This window comes from Sceloporus occidentalis, unplaced genomic scaffold, assembly GCF_023333645.1.
Source record: "Sceloporus occidentalis isolate IW3139 unplaced genomic scaffold, rSceOcc1.0.p SCAF_3, whole genome shotgun sequence".
In the NCBI taxonomy this organism is placed as follows: Eukaryota; Metazoa; Chordata; class Lepidosauria; order Squamata; family Phrynosomatidae; genus Sceloporus; species Sceloporus occidentalis.
This window is the reverse complement of record NW_028316983.1, coordinates 130,505,274-130,517,896: the sequence shown is the minus strand read 5'-3', so window position 1 is coordinate 130,517,896 and position 12,623 is coordinate 130,505,274. Positions and strand designations below refer to the sequence as shown.

The 12,623-nt window shown below is 37.4% G+C and overlaps 1 protein-coding gene across 4 annotated transcripts in view; it reads left to right on the top strand.

Annotated features, from left to right (window-relative positions):
- Window positions 1–12,134, top strand: part of PURA (purine rich element binding protein A) — a 30,121-nt gene extending 17,987 nt beyond the window's left edge. For 2 of the 4 annotated variants that reach the window (XM_089516292.1, XM_089516290.1), the window contains exons 2-3: window positions 7,468–7,533; window positions 8,791–12,134. The gene's annotated coding sequence lies outside the window, so the exon portion shown is untranslated. The remainder of the gene's footprint in view (window positions 1–7,467; window positions 7,534–8,790) is intronic. The other 2 variants (XM_089516291.1, XM_089516293.1) reach the window with 2 other exon arrangements.
- The last annotated feature ends 489 nt before the right edge of the window (window positions 12,135–12,623 follow it).

Here is a 12,623-nt window from a genome sequence, read left to right as displayed (position 1 = left end):
AGAAAAAAGTACAAATTTTAAAAACACTAAAGCAGCAGTTAACTGGTCTCAGAACAGTAGTGAATTTCTAAATGAAACCGCTAAAGCAACTACACACCCTTCTCTTTTTCCATGGCAGATTTTGGTCCTAGAGAATTATTTGATGCAGCACTGATTTTGCATATGCAGACATACAGATGTGTAGAATAGCTAGTCTAATGCCCTTATCAGCATAATTCTTGATCAGCTAAGCAAACATCATTCCCAGTGACTGAGGTTATCTGAATCCCAGAGTATTGAAGCAACAAGGAGAAAGCCAAAATGTCACCTAGACATGGTAAATGCTTCCAAATGAGGATTTTATTTTGTAATTGCTCTCCTTCAAACACACTTTTATTGATCATCCAGATACCATTGCCTTCCATTTGTAACCCTTCTGCATTTTCTTGAGTTCTCTGTTTTCTTACAAGAAAAAAAATGTAAAGGAGAAAAAGAAGGAATATTTGGAAGCACCCTGCAATATTCATCAAACATACACCCAAAGAATTTCCACAGTGAATTCAGTGGGTACCTGGCTTATCCCCATTATTGGGCTAACATCATCTGGGGTGAAGTATTGATTGGAGGAAAGACTGGTCCTGAGCACTTCTTCTCCATCAAATCTTTCTCCCAAACATTGCACCTTTTGATATTTCTATAAAGACAAAAATACAGATGCTTCATTTTATTTAAACAAAAATGAGAAATATACTAATGTTAGCAGTCAATATGCAAACTTATTGATCATTAGGGGAAAAGAGCCAATGTGGTGCAGTGGTTTGAGCATGGGACTACAACTATGGAGACCAGAGTTCAAATCCCCACTCAGCCATGGAAACCCACAGAATGGGTTTGGGCAAATCACATTCAGCTCAGAGGAAGGTAAAGGCTGACCTGCTCTGAACGAATTGTGTCAAGAAAACCTAGTTCACCCTAAGATTGCCATAAGTCAGAAATGACTTAAAGGCATACAGCAACAACAACAAACCCAAGCATATCTTATTTCAGTTTTTTAGAGTTAAAACACTTAAATTAGAAACAATATAGTATAGTATAGTAAGCAAAAAGTTTTCCTTTTCTAGGCTCATAAACAGTATGTACACTCAGCCAGAAACTCAGTTTGAAACCTCTTAGAAAAGAGATTCTTACGTTCAATCAAACTTTTAATATGGAACTTTTAAACTGCATATTATCCACATGCAGGAACTAAAGTCTGGTATTCAGTTATCTGGGAATGAGCATGCATAGGATTTGGTAGCCATTAATATAGTAACTGAACAAAAAATGTGAAGCAATATTTGTTGCATTTTACTTTTAGCCTGTTCCATTCTTTTAAGTATATATCCTTGAAAATCCTAGCATAATACAAACTGACCTTGCTAATATCTTAAATGTCTGAAAGAACTATGGGGTCACACTGTTAAATGTGCAATTGTATCTCCCCCCCCCCATTACCCAATATCACACGATGTATACACATCTCCCTCTTCCCCAAAGATGGGGGGAGCCCACCATGTTGCTTCTGATTTTACCACCAACATGTGGCAACGCTGGTTTAAAAAGAAATCACATGGAATTTTACGAGTGCCACTTTTTTGTTCAAATATGGTACATGAAAGGCATGAAAGTGACATTTGTTTCACCGATGTACCAATGAGTTTTGGCACAGAATCAGTAATGGCAGCAGACGACCCTTGGAGACTGCTGGAGGCCTAAAAAATGGCAAGATCCCAACTGACAATTTTAAAGATATATTTATTCCTTTTTCAACAGGAAAAAAAATCCACATAAAATTTTATTGAACAACTTATCATAGATCGAGTGACATATTAACTTGATTTTTTAATGCTTACTTAACTTCCCATGGGACAGATTTTAACCATGTATGTTGGACCATGTTTTGAACAAAAATCCTATCCTCCAGCCCAGATGTCCAGGTAGGAAACTAGTATAGACATAGGTGAAAGTTAGGAAGATGTTATTTGTTGTGAATATTACATAGATGAAATGACAGTTAAAATAAGTTTAAGTGTGGCCCCAGTTGAGGCAGAGATTCCCCTCTTCCCAAAGTTGCAATTTAAAAAATGTGTTCACACATTTAATGTTTGAACAGATTTCACCTTTAATTTCTGATTCTCAGCTTTCACTCTGAGTTTTATAAAATAGAAAGTTTCAACTTCTTCATGCTTTTTCCTTGATTATTGTGAATGTTCAAACCTTCATCAGATTGTTTCATTGGATGGAAAAGCTGACAAGAGAAAAGCAAGAGGAGTATAACCATGTAAAACAAAACCATCCCCGTCTTATTTCAGGAGTCCTGTGCCTAGAGGACTTCCAGACTGTACTGCTCCATCAGATACCTAAATATATTTTTTATTCTGCAACATCTGAAATTACTTTTCCAGAAACATGTTGGTTTCAATAGCAATGTCATCATGAACATCATACTATCTTGAACCCTGGATCTAAGACATTTGTTATTTTGTGAATTTATGCCATAATTATTATAACCTAAATGCATCTATTTGTGCTACCTAGAGCTCTGCTCAGCTACTCAGTGGAATTGACTTAGTGGAATTTACATAAGTGTTGATTCCTCACGTTCCCATTGTTTCAGTGCATCTACTCTAGTTGGAACTGACATTTAAATTTGGGCCATTGCATTTCACTTCCTATTCTAATGAGAATTGATTGTTGTTGTTTTAAAAATAACTGCTTTTGTTTTGGAACATGGGGATAGCAGAAGTTGCCATCATAGCGAGAATTGTAATCCACATATTTGTCAGTATTGAATCTTGGAGAATTCAGGTCTTCCCTCCTGCCCCCTATCTCCCATACTTTACTAATCCTGATCCTGCCTCTTTCTTCCTCCAGAACCTGAGAGTTAAGGACGCTGTCTTCCCCTCCTCTTCCATGGGCCAACCCAGAAGTTGGGTCTGCCGTAGGGAGGTCAATACTCGGCACTGTTGATGCCTTCCCCTTCCTCCAGCCAGGAGCATATTTTTGTGGGTTTTTCAGGCTATGAGGCCGTGTTCTAGAAGAGTTTATGCCTGACATTTCGCCAGCGGCTGTGGCTGGTATCTTCAGAGAATGCTGGCATGGAAGAGAGTGGGATATATTTACTGCTGTTTGAGGGGAAGTGACTTACAGGTTAGTTTTTTGTGGGTTTGTTTGAGCTATGAGGCCATGTTCTGGAAAAGTCTATTCCTTACATTTCCCCAGCAGCCGTGGCTGGCATCTTCAGAGAATGCTGGCCTAGAAGAGAATGGAGTATACAGTATATACTTGAGAAGAAACGATTTACATGTTAATCTGTGTATTGTTCTGTTGTTGAATGGCAAGGCCTCAGGGTGTCTATTTAATTAATGATCCATTTTTTGCTGGAAACCCCCCTAACTCTGGTTTTCATTTGCATTTCTCTCAACCCACAGTATATATATCTCACTCTCTTCCATGCCAACATTCTCTGAAGATGCCAGCCACAACTGCTGGTGAAATGCCAGGAATAAACTGTTCTAGAACACTGCCTCACAGCCCAAAACACCCACAGAAAACTATGGGTGACGGCTGTGAAAGCCTTTGACTTCACACCGGAGCATATTCTTTGCTGTGCAAGCAGTGTCAGTTACGGATAGGTTTTGCCCTATCACAGAGTAGTTCCCAAGGGTAGCACTTCTTACATTCTTTTAAAAATGAATGAAAGAAAGATGTGGGATACTTTCAGGTTGCATTCAGAGGCATCCTTGGGGAAGAGATCATTCTGTTGATTATGAGAAAAGTTTTTTTCCTTAAATCAACTGAATACCTGTTGGAATCCTGTTAGTTTTGCCCTACAAAAGAGAACCAGACCTCACTTGCATAGGTGTGTTTCGTCATCATGCTAGAGGGTGTGTGAGGATAGATCATACTCTGCCTTTTGTGAGGTTTGTATTAGATGTGATTAGGCCACCTAAGGCTGATGAGCAGGTCCTGCTGCCCACCACAATATTATCTTCCCTTATCTCTCATCCAAACCTGCCCCCAGCAAGGATTCTGCATGCTTGCTTTTCTTAGGTTTTTTGGGTTTCTTTATGTTTAAGAAACCCTGGGCAGGAAAATCTCTGAGCAGGCTAGGATTCTCTTGCCTGCCAGTTCCCTGGAGTTGCCAGGTAACAGCACTACTTTCCAGTGGTGAATGGGAGCTCAGTTCCTCACTGCCAAATGGATACCAAAGGGGAATTAGACTGATGTATGACTCACACAATCCTTCTGGCAGTGCAGGGACAGACCCTCCCTTTCCACCAAAAGAATCATTAACCCCTGACCACGGGTTCTTGTGTGTATGTGTATAGACTAGTGAAAGACTCATCACGATTGTCAGAGTGTGTATGGGAGAGAGGGGGCTTGTAATTTTGGATGGATCTCTGGAGATAAGTCCTGAATTGTTGGCACACGTTGCACCACTCTGAAGGATGGCCTTCCCCAATCTGGTGCCGTCTCAGTGTGTTGGGCTAGAATTCCCAGCATGCCTAGCTAACATGTCTATATTGCCTTGGGAAATGGGAATTATAGACCAGCACACCTAAAGGGTACTGGGTTGGAGGAAAGCTATTTTACTTTCTTGCCAGCAGGGAATAGGTTGATGTCAGGGATGAAGGAGAGGATGTAGTGGTTTGAGCATTGGACTGTGACTCTGGAGATCAGGATTCAATTCCATGCTCAGACATAATAACCCACTGAGTGATCTTGGGTGAGTTTCAGTCTCAGAAAAATACAGCCTTATGGCCTTAGGGTCACCATAACTTGGAAATAGATGTTCAACCTGACTCTGAGCTTTATCACACTAGCCGAGATCACGTGGGGAAATGGGATTTAAACGGGAGTTAAATTCAAATATAAACAGAACCCACAAATTCAGGAAGTTTATCTCACCGAATTGCTGCTAAAGTGAAATGATGCAACGCTAAACCGAAGTTAAAGTGGAGAAAAATACCACCTTTTTACTTTCAGAATTTTCCAAAAGTAAAAAGCTGCCATTTTCCTCCGGTTTAGCTTCAGTTTAACTTCGCGTTATTTCACGTTAACAGTGATGTTGTGTGATAAACTTCTGGCATTTCCGGGTTTTCTCTAATTTAACTCTTGTTTAAATCCCATTTCCCCAAGGCATCTCGCTAGTGTGATAAACTTGTCTGCCAACAAAGAACCTCGGTAGCTAAGAACTGAGCTTCTGTCAAGGTTGTTCCATCCTGGGTTGTGAATGTTGATCAGATGATGGAATGAGTTGAGAACAGTTTGGAATCTTTTTGGGGCACAAGGGGTTGCCCAGGTGGTTGTACTTTCTCAAGGGTTGTGTAAGTTCAATTCTTACTGCAGCCAATCAGTTTACAGCTCACACCGAGCCATGTGTCTCACTTTTGGCATGATGGGTGAGGGAGTTAAGTCAGTCACTGTGCAGTAGATGAACTCAAGACCACTATGCCCCTTGCACATAGGTCACTAGATTGGTGTATATTTATGCTGTGCTGAAAGCATAGAGGATCTCATCCATATAGAGAAATAAATTATTTACATACTCTCTATATTGACCATCATCTCTGGGAGAAAGATGCTAAGGGAATGCTATGGTGGAACTGGGCAAAAACGTCCTGTGGGAGATGTATGCTTCTTAATGTGCGGGATGTTTGCAAAGAGGGATGACCTTGTACCTCCTCAAGCAGACAGAAGAAGTTTGCTTCCCAATATCCAGAAATTTTATTTATTATAAGATTATATGACCTTGTATGCCTATATGGTCTATATAAGAAGTTTATGCATTCTTGTAGCCGCTGTTGTTGTCTCAAAACTGGTGCATATGATTTTCTCTCAATTTGTTTCTTTTGGTGAACCCATTTGTTCTAAAGGTTGGAAATTCTTGGTGTTGTTAGGATGTACAATCTCTGTGCCTCAATGTAGTTTGTTCCTAGAATATATAAACAAAGATAGTAGTTTCTAAAGTACAATTTCCTCTTATAAATCCACAATTCAGCTCAGCTAAAAGAATTCTTGTAAGTTTTAACATTTTTAAAACAAGTAAATTCTTTAGCCGTCTGCCACCAGTGAAGCTACAAAGCTTAACTCAGCAGTTAAATATAAGTAGTATTCAAGATACAAAAATGGAATCCTCTGAGTTTTTAAAATTTCCACTAAAGACAAGGGGAAAATGTTAGCAAAATTAAAATGTTTAGTTTTATATGGGTAATTTAATGCATTTTAAATGTTTAATATTGCAACTTGCATGGTGTTTGGGTAAATTTTAGGCATTTTGTCCTAATATTTCCAAAGGGTAGTCTAGAACATCTGTAATTTGAATTTTGTAACTTATTGTGGATTGTGGACACATTTTAGAATTTTGTACTTGGGTGAATAGCTAAAATTCTATTTGCTGTTTTTTTGCTTTCCCTGCTATGAACCCTTTTCCACATAAATAATATGGTTCATGTGTTTTGGTGTTCAAAAGAAATTAGTCTATAAATGCCATAATCCACCAGCAGCCCATCCCTTTACTATGACTAACTAGTTATGGTTTGGGTAAGCTTTGGAGGTCTCCAAGTCTATTCATAAATAAGTTGCTACACCATGGCTTATGAAGATTGCTGGAGAGCTTGAAAACTTAGAAAGAAATTTGGGAATGTTTGTCTCATCCCAGAGAAGCTGTCACCTGAGAATAGATTTTAGAATTTTCTTATAAAGCACCCATTTAGGTTGTCTTCTTTATATGTAACTTGAAATATGTTGGATCCCTGCATGGCAGGGGATTGGACTGGATGGCCCTTGTGGTCTCTTCCAATTCTATGATTCTCTGGCCTGTTACAGTCTGCCAAAATAAAGCTGCTTCGGGTATCTTTGGAGGTATGCTGTTTAAATGATGCATGCATCCTAAGGATCCGGAAGCTGCACCAAAGCTGCACTCCAGTGCTTAGGAACGGAGTGTGGCTTTGGTGCGACCTCCGGACTCTTAGGACCCATGCATCATTTAAATAGCACACCTCCAAAGAGACCCGAAGCAGCTTTATTTTGGCAGTCTGTAACAGGCCTATGTTACTCTTTATAAAACTGTTTATTTCTGGTTTCTTACACATCTTGCAAAAACTGGAGCTGAGACAGAAATAAATTTTCTTTGCCTAATGTATCAGTCAGCATAGTTAAGCTTTGTTAGAAAATGTCTGGAAAACGTAAGGTGTATACTGTAATTTTTTTATTTTTTTCAGGTGGGACATGGCTTCTGGTTTGGGGCAGTTATTTTCTAAATGAAATTCTTTTTGTTCAGACTCAACCTGCCCCCCAATCCCTTTGAAATTTCAAAAAAATAAATACAAGAACAGTTAAAATGGAATACTATGTGGATAACACGGGATTCAGTGAGAGTTTTTCTTTTCCACATAAACCAATATTTACCAGTAATCTTGTGTTTCTATTTTTGTTTTTTGGCAGACTTTTACCAGTAAATATCGGTTTATTCCTGAAACCAGAAGCCCTAAACATATCTTTGTTTATAAGGTCAGTCTTCATTTCCTGTTTCTGTCCTTCCCCATCTATTTACAAATTCTGTTGTCTTCAGATAATGGAAAGTATAGAGTATTCTTTCTGTTTTCCCTTTTTACAACACTTTTTTAAAAAGTGAACTTTGCTAGCGTTGTGTTTTTAAATTGTGGCTGAAATTATAAAGTTTTAAGGCACCATTTTTAGACATTTCTGATCCAGAAAAAAAATGCTAAAGAACTAAAACACAGCATTGCTCAAAACTGCAGCTATTTCTGTTTAGATTGGGAGTGGGAATCCTACTCCCCAGATTACTGGAGTGCCACTCTCAGCAGCCCTAGCGATCATAGATAGTGGGGAGAAATGCCAGGAGTTACAGTTCAGTATCATATGAGAAGCATACAACTGCCACCTCTGATTTAGATGCTTTACATTGAAAGTATTCAGCTGCTGCCCCTGAAGCTGACAGGACCCTATCCAGTTTTTGCTACAGGTAAAGAAGCCACTGTTCGCAACAAGCTCTAAGATCATGGTTTTCCTACTGCTAGTAATAGCAAAAACAAAACAAAACATCCCAGTGAAGATCTCTAGGACCTGGAAGAAGCTTACACACACACACACACACACACACACACACACACACACACAAAAACCCTTCCTATATCTCAACAGGAAAGGAAGGGAAAGATTTAACCCACACTATCCCTGCATGCTGAAATATTTTGTGGAGGAAGGGACTGTGTGTGTGCACACACATGTGGTTCCCCAACACCTCTGTCAAACACTGGATACAGCCCTTGGGGCCAAAATATTCTGTGCCCTGGTCTAGATCTTCATAAGTGAAAGGTTGCACTAAAAAATGGGCAGACTATTTCTTTAACAGAGGTTGTGGACAGAAGTGGAATAGTTAACATTAGACAAAACATCTTAACAGCTTGCATAAAAAAATATATGAAAATTGTAAGAGTGTAGTATTGAACTCAAAACAAGCTTATCTACTTTCAATATAGATTCAAACTAGTATCACAGAATGAAAATAATTAAACATAAATGGGTTGTTAATAAAATAGACTCATTCTAGAGTGTTTTTGGCCAATGTTGAACAATATTATGATTTGAAACTTAGTGTCAGAGACACTGGCAACACATAAAAGTGTCAACTACTCATAGTAACATAATAGTCGACATCTTTTAATTTCAATTTTCTCCAGTTGTGTTAATACAACTGCCCTTTCTGTCTTTTGAAGTCTTGACTGTATCTTTTTCTTTTTTTAGAACTTTCAGTACCATCTATCGATTTCATCCTATGACCTGTTATTTGCAAAGCAAGGTAACCTCCACAGCCAGTGGGGATGTGAGATCATGCGCCACCACCTCCGTGCACTTCATTTCGTTCCTAAATGTTGTGTGTGTGCCAAGAGTCCTATGTATGTGGGGGAAATCTCGCTTATTGTTAATTCTGCTTAGGATTCTACGCACATCTGCATCATTTATAGATTGCATCCAATAATGGAGGTGAGGTGCTGCCAAAGGAGGCATGAGTTCTCTAGTATTCATGTGGTAGAACAAATCAAAATTCCTTCCTCTTGAGATGAGATCCCTAGCGTTCTTAAATCTTCACTGTGTGTTATCTCAACTGAAATCTACTTTTCCACCCCTTGTGCAGCCTCCCTTTTTGTGGCCCTGGTTGTGCAATATAGTTGGCAACAACCTTAATATGAACAGTTGAAACTGACCCTTCTTTGAAGCATTCAGAAGGTGTGAGGAGAACTTCTGTTGCCACTCTGGAACACGAATGTTTATACATCGTGTGATATCAATCATCTAAAGTTTAAAGATAAATTGTCTTCAACACTGGTAAATTACAGTATAACACAAGCAACTGAAATTGGTCCAAAATATTATAATATATAGCTTTTCCTATATAAGCAATTTATTTACAATTTCAAATTCAGAAAAAAAAGATTCTTTAATGGTGCATATCACTCTTGGTTTTTTTACAGTCGATATTGTAATTTTGTAATAATGTGAATATTTAATTAAATTGTTTAACATGGAAAAATATATGTAAATTAAATTTTATTCCAAGGTGCTCCACATTTCAATGCTGTGCTGCAGTCAGTATTATTCCAGTACAAGGCTTTCTTCTTAGAAAGAAAAAGGTTGTTCATTCTGTTCTCATAAGGCTAAGTAATGCATTCATTTAAAGATTTGGAATTCTGAAGCCACATTGCTAAAACTCTGTAGCTGTGCCATTTCTTTAAACTCAAATGGCTGATAACAAGCCTGCCTGAAATCATATGTGGCAGAATAAGTCCTGACATAAGAAAGTGAATATGCAGAAGTAGCACCACATATGCCCCCCTTCTAGTTTGCTTCTCCACTCTGTAAGTATAAAATGAAGTCAGGATTTAGCACTTAAACAAAGCTTCTCATTATGGAACTGGGGCCTGTGTGATTCCAAACAAGTCAGAGCTTTACAGCCAACTTCAAAATCCTTGTTTAAAGGTGACCTGATCCTGGCTTGTTTGGGAATGCTTAATCATAATTCTCAGTTTGTATGTAATGTAACAGATGTTTAAGTGCTAGTTTCTTGTTTTCACGCTGACAAAAGGGAGAAGTGAAAACAGAGGAAACAGTTTGCCTGCATTCACATGGTGCTTTATTAAGCCAGGATTTTGGCAGCACATTATGTTTATACATGGGCAGCAAAATAGCAAATATATATAAGTATTAGATGGGTAAGATAGTAAAAAAGAAAATAAAAGAATAAGCCTTTGTGTAACTTTAAACAGAAGTTGAAATGTTTTCCTTTTTGAAAAGTCCAACAACAGGTAGTTTTATTTATTTTACAATATTCTAAGATATCCTATATCTTTTTCCCAGTAGAATATCTTTTTTTACAATGAATGTTGCATAGATATAGCACCAATGTCAGTGAGGCTTCAGCATCCAGTGCACAAACAAAATATTTCCTAGTGTATATACTGTTTCCTAGTGCATAAAAGCAAAGGAAGCAAGCAACAAAGCCTTTATTCATTATTGGTTAAATTGAAAGACCATTCTTATAAATTGCAGATGGATGGCAAAAATTCTATTGACTTCTCTGGAAACAGTATTAACTCCTTCTTTACAAGAACATATACCTGCATACATAATCATAGAAGTTCAAGGTTTCATAATTGCATTAATTATATATAGATTAAACAAGAGGAAGGGAAGGGAAGGGGAAAAAAAGAAATGTGGCAATACCAAGTGGTACTTCATCTGAAGAAGAGAGTTTATATCTACAAAAGCGCATGCTAAAATACAAATCAATCTTAAAGATGTTGCCATAATTCTTTTTCCCCCTCCCTGCCTTCTTTTTATGCTGCAAGAGACTAACACAGCTACTTTTTTGAAATATAACATCTTCGTGTTTTGATGTAGGATGCTGTTAATTTTATAACCATTTTATAAAAAATTGTCAGCAAAAGTATTTTTACCCATTTTGATTCATGGGTAATCACTATGAACTATTCAATCACTATGAACTAGTTCTCCCTGCAGGCACGTAAACCGAAGGATGTCAGGGTGAAGAGAAGCTATGGGCAATCGTATGGAGAACCTGCAGCTAACTCTAGGATCATAACTGGTGGGGAAAGTGCAGCCATGATCATAGCTTCTGCTAATTGTTCTCCATATATAGTTTGCATGGGAGGATTTTGCAGTGCAAACAAATCCTACAATTTTTTTTCTCCATTTCCAGATATTAAGATAAAATCTGTAGTATGTTTTTCACATGTGAGGTTTTTTGTTTTTTTGTTTTTTGAAAGGACAGAAAAAAAATCTCTCAAGGAAAGAATAGAAATATCTCTCAATCTCTGCATAATTTTTGTTGCTAGTTAATCTTTAGTAGATGTGCTAGTATCTCTTGGTGGTTATGTTTTTCTGTAACTTTTTAATTATCATACAAGCATATACTGTAAGAGTACGCACTTATTAGAAGATTGGAATGTTGAACAAGGCAAAAATATTTGTTTTTATTTATGTAAATAACTACTATTCTTTTGTTTTAAGAAACCTGCCTACCATCTCACGACTGTTGTATTTTTGACATAATGGACAACGTTCAGACATTCTGTGGCTTATGTATTTGTGTAACTGTTTGTATGTAACTACTAACTCTAAATTGTAAGTAAGAAACATGCTTGTTCCATTTATTCAGAGTATTATCTCTCCTGTCTAAAAATATTTTCAGTTATATGAGAAAATGAATTTATTTATTTTTTTAAGATTGTCATGCAAGATGTGGTTTCTCTGCTTTTTAAAAAAAAATACTGGGGTGGGGTGGGTGAGGATTTTATCTAGTTTTCACTTGATAGACCAAAGTTACCATTGACACTGTCTTGCAATGCTGATCAAATTTATCTCATTTGCACTTTAAATGAATAAAACACAAGGAAAATCAAGGTGTCAATTGTATATACATTCACTGTAAAGTAGAATGTATATCATTAGTCAGTATGTTTATAAAGAGGGTATTTTCCTTTGTTGCGGGAAGGGGAGTACTCTGGCAATGTATTTGCTAGTCAATATAAAGTGTTTACATGTAATTACTTAATAAATTATTTGATTTAAGATGGATCTTAGTGGTGATTTTCAAGTACAACCATTGAGAACATCTATTTTCACTCAGTTCATAATGTTTTTCATATCTTTTGCAGCAGTGACTTTAAATGCATCCATTTGTTGACAGTTCGGAGGAAGGCACAAAGCATCCGCTTCTACCAGATTTCCAGAATATTACTACGCATAACGTTGTGTAACATTATCTACCACATGCACACTTTGAATAAGGAAAAATGTAATTCAGATTGCTAAATGCAATAGTATCTACAAAAGGTGTGCTGTAACTTTACTCCAGTACCTTAAAACAAAGCTATAGTTTAAAATGGATATGGCCAAATAACTTTTTGATGTACCTTTAGGGCTAGATGTGTATGACCTGACACCACAGTGCTAAATGCATGTAATTGGCAATGAGTCTTAATGCTTTTAGTGAATTTGTTCCACATATGTAAATGTACCTGCTGTAGAACATTCGTGGTAGATTAGTAGCAACTTAA